This window comes from Lactuca sativa, chromosome 4, assembly GCF_002870075.4.
Source record: "Lactuca sativa cultivar Salinas chromosome 4, Lsat_Salinas_v11, whole genome shotgun sequence".
Taxonomy (NCBI): Eukaryota; Viridiplantae; Streptophyta; class Magnoliopsida; order Asterales; family Asteraceae; genus Lactuca; species Lactuca sativa.
The window spans coordinates 4,451,895-4,460,175 of NC_056626.2; positions in this window are offsets into that span (position 1 = coordinate 4,451,895).

The window sequence follows — 8,281 nt, forward strand, 5'->3', positions numbered from 1 at the left end:
TGGCTTTTGAGGAAAAATTGTTGCTTATATGATTCCATTAAGAGCAAGAGTGGAAATATGAAGTTGATTCTTTCATTTGTGGTAATGTCTATATTTACCAAATAAGGAAAGATTCTCATCACCCAAGTTTCATTTGGACCGGGACTTGGAATCATGCAAGTTATATAGCATGATGAATGAGAACTTTCAAGTTTTGGAAAAATTAAGACTAATTACTGGTTCACATGGATGTGTGAGTCAAGTGAAGGACTAAAGGATCGAGTACACAGTCTTGTGCACTGATTAAGTCCACCACAAAAGATCGATAAGATTATTCGTCATAGTTTACTAAAGCTCAGTAAATATGATTATACTTACATGCTTAAGTGTAACTCTGAGACATTGGAAAAGGTTCCAATGTAAGGCAGAGCGAATAAGAAGAATCAAATTAGGCAGAAGGATAAAAGTTTCTCAAATCTGAAAAGATGGGAGAGTACTTTAGTATCAGTTTTTGTGATCATATTAATGATTAAGAAACCATATCAAAATTAGTTCTCTAAGGAAATCTTAGTGCATTCTTATGACTAAGAAGAGGAACTTGAATTGTTGAAATGGTTAAATCAAGAAGATGAGTCATACTTCATTCCAATACAAGTCTTAGAGTCATACTCCAAGATTGTCATTTGAGTGACATGTCTTAAAGAAGGTTTAAAACACTTGTCAAATGTAAGAGTAAAAATTTTCTACTCTTGTACATTTGAAATTGGTAAGTTGTGATGTTTTGGATAAAACAAAGACCAACTTAGGCCAATTGGGTAAAGTGTTTTTCTTGATTAGAATCCGCACTATCTCTTGGATGATTGACAAGGGAGTCTTATATGTCAAGAGGACAGTGGGAGTCTTAAAGGTCTTGAAAGTCTCAAGAAATAATCAAGAATAAAACCTGAGGTTCTTCACTAGCACACGACTTGAGGTTTATAACCTATCGTGTTGACATATCTGTGCCCATTCCAGTCAAAGTTGGCTTTGCATATGAGTTCTTAGAGTTCTCAGTTTGTTGCATAACAACTTGGAAGCAATGGCAGGCCCTTGAGCTGCCAGGTGGCAAGAAGTTAAGATTGAGTTCAATCCATATGGTTTTGGATTTGCCATTATCTTTGTCTTGTGATTATGGTTTGACAAATTCATATGGGTAGGAACTCATACACCATATAAATCTAAGTGTCATAAGGTTTCTCTCCGATTCATGAAAATGATGGTGAGGAAACGCTTTCACTAAGTAGATTTTACGAAGATATCAATTGTGTTATTTGCATTTTCAAAAGTCGTTAGTGGAGCGCGTGTGGTTAACCGGCACACTAACATGGACTTGTGAGAAATGGAAAATGCCTAAGCAATTGAGACCATGATTACGGTATCCCTTTTCATGGTTCTTGAAATTGCTTAGACACATAGGTGAGCTCTCTACGGAAAGGGTGTGTGAATCTAAATTTCAGACTGTCCAGCTGATTTTTGAGTACATGTCAAAGCTAGTGAGAGCATAAGTGTTATGCTAATAATCATCATGTTAGTGGGAGCATGATAATTATGATAAGTATTGCAAGTTAGCAATGTTAATTATAGAAAACAAAAGTTTCAATTGGGAAAAAGTTGTTTTGCTATAATTAAGGGAGAGGAAATTATGCTTCATCTCAAATCTATAAGCTTAGATCGTGAGGTTTTAATCATTTAGTCAAGGATATATATGAATTTCATGTTGGAATGGCTCAACATAAGGAAATTCTGTATATGGGTCCATTATTTGCGTTCTAAAATTCGATTATGATTACGACATCCCTTTTCATAATCTGAATTATGTGAACTTGGCAAATTGAAATGGAAATATTATAGCAAAAGACTGGTTTAGTCTTTATGTAAGACATCATGAATCGTGTCCCATATGCTTCGGATATAGGATCGATTACATGTGCTATATTCATCCGTTCTAAAATTTTCCAAAATGCCTGGGGCATTATGAAGGGAAAAGGTTTAGAACTGGATATGAATGAAAGGATTAAACAATTGTCGAGGACAATCTAAGGTTTACCAAAGATTGGTTACTCAAGGACAATTGGAAGTATAGTGATAATTCTGGAAGGACCATATTGACATAATCTGTAAGGAGGCAACTCTTGTTCAGAAGTGATAGTCAAAATGGAATCTGGAAATGTTTCAAAGTTATAATTTTCAATCTGTGTAAGATTAAGGAAACTTAATGCAAGAAGGATATTTCAAGGAGTTGATCTCCTTTGGAATACTCTATAATGATTGTTGCCAAGTCTTTGTGACTTTGTGCATAATCGTTACAAGAGGATCAATGCATATAAGTTTAGAATCTAACAGATTTCTGTAAATGGCATGAATTTGGAATTCTTGCATTTGCAGTAAGGATTTGGGAGTGTGAAAAGAGAATCATTGAAGTTATGTTCAATTGATCTAGTTCACAAAATAAAGATCATAGACAAACATAGTATGCATACTTGGTGTGTGGCATGACTAGTGTTTAAGAAAACATAGTGTACATGCTTGGAGCATGGGACAACTATTGTTTTAAATTAAAGAATAAAGTTGATAGCTGAAACAGTATACAATGAATAATGTGTAATCATATGGTGATAAATAAAAGGTGTTTTATTTATGTTCAAAGGGTTGATACCATATTGGATTCAATTATTATTGTGTTTTATTTTGCATGTTTTGACTTCCCGAATAAACTGGGTTATTCTTCCTGAATGACTAAGTTATTTAAACATCCACAGTCGGTCATATGTTGGAAGTAGATATGAATTAAGACTGTCATGGGTTGGCTTGTAGAGGTCTAAGGTGTTGGACAAAAGGCTACAACACTCATGAGTGCTCATAAGTTCTGAGTATTGGATTCAACCCGTGCTCATTGGAATCACTTCATGGATTTTATCACGAGTGATCATGAGACAATAATATCTTATATTCTTCAAACCTAGAGATATGAGTTGTTACTATGAGTTGGTTGTACATTGATTGCACGAAAACGCATTTGGTAACCCGGTGCTATAAAACGTGCCTTTGTGTATGATTCAACAAGTAGTAGAACAAGCCATATGAGTCGAAGTTTATCCATTCCTTTTACCTTCGGGATAAAAGCGATATCTGTGGGCCCCTCGATGATTTGATGATGACAAATGGAAGTGCTCGGCCGGGCCAGGACTGATTTGATTTGTTCAATTAGTCAGTCGTCATAAATCGGAAATCGAGAAACAACAAATGGACAGAGAGAATGATTATAATCCATGTCTCAGTCCATATGATATCTAGAATGGAGGAATATATGATCCCTTATCTAATGGACAAGTTCGTTGACAAGATCAGAGTTCGACAGCAGCTTTAAGAGCTACGATTGCCAGTTAGGTTTGAAGTCATACGCAATAATAGTTTTAGGCTTATCCAAGTGGGAGACTGTTGGATTAATGTCTAAGTCCATAACTATATTTGGTATGTACTTGACCCGACCCGGCATGGTCCATTTGGGTTGCACTTCACCGACACAATTTATATGGATAATCTTTTGAGAATAGTATGTTTATGATTAATATTAATATATTATAAGTTCTAATATATTAATATGGAATCATATTATTTAATTAGTATTGATCAAGAATTAATTTATAATTAATTAAGTGATCAAAAGGAACTAATTAAATATGGACTCTTATATATATGGAATGGGCCAAGTTCATTTAGGTTGGGCTAAGCTTTCATGGATAGTCCATGGAGTGTTTAACCCATGGATCCTAGGAAATGAAAGGTCATGGGTATTAGGGTTTAACCCTAATCCTCCATACTATATAAAGATGTCTTTGGTTGGTGAAATAGACACTAGTGTGGATACACTAAAGAAGGGCTAGCCAATTTCACTAGAGAGAACCAAGTAATCATATTCTCTAAAGTATTCCAAGGTGTCTTGGTGATTTGTGATTCCACTTGAGGCTTCCACACTATTGGGGCTAAGCTCTTAAAGCTTGAAGACATCAAGCTACATCAAGAGGTATGTATTCTATCTTGTTACATTCATAGTTTTTGTATGGTAGATTAGGATAATACCTTGGATGTTCTTATTTGCATGTATAATAGAGAAAACATAGATCCAAGGTATTTAGGGTTGCATGTACACTTAGGAAGTGTTAGAATGCACATAACCCAACACTGAGGTGGTCAAGGACCACGTTGCACCCTATTTGAGTATAGTAGGGCATGTGGTAATGGTATCAGTGGGCAATCCAGTCGAGTATATCAGGGCGATGACTCTTCCGTCTATGATGGATATTGAGTATGGGAGTGGAGTCCCTGTTCTTGTGATGATTCAGGTGTTGGAACTTGGGTTGAGAAGTCAAGGTTGAGGAGTACGATGATTTATTGTTTCAGTCTAAGAGTCGGTGATATTACTAGGCAGGTGTGATATTGCTAATGGAAACAGTCTGTGGGATGGTGTGTGCGTCAATTGGCGATGGTTCGAACCCTAAGTGGGGGAGAACCGGGTATTTTACTGAGGGAACCAGTGATTTACGCAAGGGAGGTTAGGGGTTGGATACAGAAATCTGCGGCTCAATTTCATGAGGCCAGGGTCATTGATGATCAAGGAAAGGAGCAGAGTGAGATAATGCATGTGGTATGTGTCTGAGAAAGGATGGGTGTCTCCTCGGCAGTTGGAAAATGGTTAGGAATCTAGTGGCGGCCAGGGCTGTTTCAAAGGGAAGACTCGTAATGATGGTATGGGCGGTTGAGAACTTCTGGATAGAAGATTATCGAGCAGTTAATTCACGGGACGGAATGTGTATTCTTGCTTGGGTTTGAGCAGTAAGGGAAAAGGGTTTCAGAGGATCACCAACGTGTTCTGAAGCGTTAGCGCTTTCTTTGTATTCCAATTGAGTGTTTGGATACACTGAAGTTGCGCATTGGATAAAAAGGAGAATTATTTATGGAGTTCAGAGGGAACGAATTGTTGTATATGTATGGTGCTGGGAGTAGGAGATCAGTGGTTGAGGCAGGACATCATGATGTCCTGTAATGGTGTTCCGTGGTGACCGGGAATAATGTCCCGATATTGGAGTTATTTAAGTTTGAGACGACCAGTGGTGAATTATGTATTTTCGGTTCCAGTGGGAGCCCTTCGGGTATTTACATCAAGAGGGATTATTTAAGAAAGTGGATCTCCGCAGAGGTAGGTATTTTGTTATAGCGGTTGCCGCCGGAGTCTGTGATGCATAGGTGGGGCAAGTGTGTGTAGCTATCTATGATAGTCTACAGAGCATGAATTAGTGGGCGCAGTGGGTCGTTGGGATGAGAATGAGAGTATGGGGGTGAAGCTACGGGGAGCCGTAGTATTCACTAGTCAGAGGGTGTTGTGATGCTACGGGGAGTCGTAGTACTCACAAGTTAGAGAGAGGGAGTCGGGGTACTATGGGGAGCCGTAGTACTCACTAGTCAGAGGCTGTCGTGTTATTGCAGGGAGCCGTAATACTCACTAGTCGGAAAGAGAGTGTGATGTTGGAATGTACCCCGATCAGGGTATGATGCAGAAGAGTTTTAGGCTTGAGTAGCCTTAGTATAGAGTTTTTGGAGCCTAGTGGTTGAACCAAGGGCAGAACTGGAGGTCAGAGTTGAGTCGATCCTCGGTTGGATTATATTTTTTTTCGTATGAGGAAAAGAGAATTTCATGACTTGTGAGTCACTGGGCCGGGATAGTGGTCACGGGGAGGAAGCTAGTGAGATATTTTGGATCATGTTATAGGTGATCTTTGGAGGTTCAGCTGCGGAGTCAAAAGCTGACCTGGTGCTCAGTATCGAAGTGGGATATGAGAAATGAGCTAGAGTTTATCATGGTGATGTCTGAGGACACTTCAGGGCGAGCGGACGATTCAGACGCTCGAGGACATGCTTCGGGCATGTGTATTAGATTTCGGAGGGAATTGGGACACACATTTACTCTTGGCTGAGTTTTCCTATACAACAGCCATCATTCGAGCATTGGTATGCCACCCTTTGAGCTGTTGTATAGGAGGAGGTGTCGGACCGCCCCCCCCCCCCCCCCCCCCGCATTTGCTGGGAAGAGGTGGTGCATGGACCCGAGAGTCCCTACAAGTAGATTCAGAGCATGAGCGATACATGGAGTAGCCGTTACTTTACTAGGGATAGTGTAGAGTGGGGTGTGAGCACCGTGGCACTTGTCTGAAGTGACAAGGTTTACAAGTAGATTTCCTTGGGTAAGGAAAGAGAAAGGTAGGTAACTCCGGGAGAAGTGTTGGTTCACGGAAATGAAAGCAGTAGTAAGAATGGATGATTAAGAGTATGGTGGTTGAACACTGTGTCTGTGCCAGTGGTATGGAAGCGCATCCGGGTTGGGTGTCTGTTGAGGTTGCGGAAGAATCTTCGGTGGTTTAGAACCAGAGGAGTTCGGAAGAAATGTAAGGATAGAGCCTTGAATTTAAGTATGGTTGTGATTAGGAGGTTATGTATATAGAGGTAATTCATCCTGGGGATCTCTGATGGTGTCGTCAGTATGTAGAGCAGGCTCAGCATGTGTATGCGATTGTAGAGGAGAGCTCAGAAGAGTTGTTCAGGAACTGAAAAATGTATCATCCTGTTAGCATGAAAGGAGTAGAGTCGAATTCGGAAAGGAACAGGGATAAGTTCCAGCAGTGAGTACCTGGTTAGAACTCGATGGTTTAGGGTATTATCTAGTCTTGCGAGAGGCAAGTGTATATGGAGATAAAGAGGGATAAGTGTCTCTATCTGAGGGAAGAGCCGGTGGTCGGCTTGAGTCAGTTGATATGAATCGGTAAGCAAGGAGTTGGATCATTTTTGGGATGATATCAGTGTTTGGAAGGATCTGGGTCAATAGAGATATGAGGTTGCAGTGTAGGGTTATGGTTATTGGAATTGTCTGCTGCAGCAGGCTTCGAGGACGAAGCCTAATCTAAGTGGGGGAGAGTTGTAACATCCCGAAAATTCAGAAGTAAAGTTGAAGGGCTAAAAGTGTAAATAAGAAGGTCGACTCGGCGAGTCTATGGATAGACTCGGCGAGTCGAGTCGCGTTTCAGGTCGCGTGTTAAGTAACCAACTCGGCGAGTCGCATGGGGGGACTCGGCGAGTTGGTGTTGTATGGAGAAAACCCTAATCCCGAGGGTTGAGCCCTATATAAAGAACATAATACCCTCTCCCCAGCCTCCTTACCTTCCCTTTGAGTTCTAGAGGCCCTAGATTCGTGTGAGCTTTCCTTTGTGAGTAATTAGAGCCTTGGAGGAGGAAATCTTGGAGGGGAATTGAAGAGCAAGAAGGCTGGGGGTTTCAAGGTTTTGACTTATTCTTCTGTTGGAGCCTTCTTTTGAGGTAATGATTCGTTGCTTGAGTTGCTATCCATCTAGATCTATCATTTGTGGGATTTTTGGGTGTATGTCTAGTGCTATCTTGAGTTTGGAGGTTAGATCTGAGGTTGCTACCTCAGATCTAGAATAGTGATGATCCAAAAGAGCATAAAGTCCCTGTTCAAGAGCTGTTGATGAAGTCTTTTAGCCCCAAACCTTAGCCCAAGAGTGTATTATGCTTAGATCTCCTTGGATTCACGTAAAGTTTGCTACTTTACGTGATGGATGGCTTGTATAAGAGTAGATCTATGGATTGGAGACCCAGCATGGCTTAGAAAGCTTCTGTATGGGTTAAGGGCTAGTGGTACTCGGCGAGTCACATGGGTGTACTCGGCGAGTTGCATGAAGATAGGAAGAAACTCGGCGAGTTGGTTGAATATAGCCTTGGACTCGGCGAGTCTGGTCTTGAGGTCCTAACCTTTTCTGGTTAAGCTGAGAATCAGTGAGTCAAGGGATGACTCAGTGAGTTGAGTACGGTTTGACTCAGAGTTGTGGGACTCAGCGAGTCTTGGGGCGACTCGGCGAGTTGAGTCGTGTTATGGGAGTTTCAGAGCATGGGGACTCGACGAGTCAGCGGGTTGACTTAGCGAGTAGAGTCAGTCAGGAGGGTTGGCTTTGACCGAGGACTTTGACTTTGACCAAGAGTTGACCAGTTGACTTCCAGGGGTATTTTGGTTGTTATTGGTATTTATTGGTTTCGGTGATTCAGTGGTGGAGTTCGTGACGGTGGTCGGAGCAACGTGATCTTGTTCTTCAGTCGGCAGTAGCAGGTGAGTCTTCTCACTATACTTTACCTAGAGTGGTAATAGAGTTATGTGATAGAGTTATTGTATGCTATCTATGCGATGTGTGGCACTGCATTA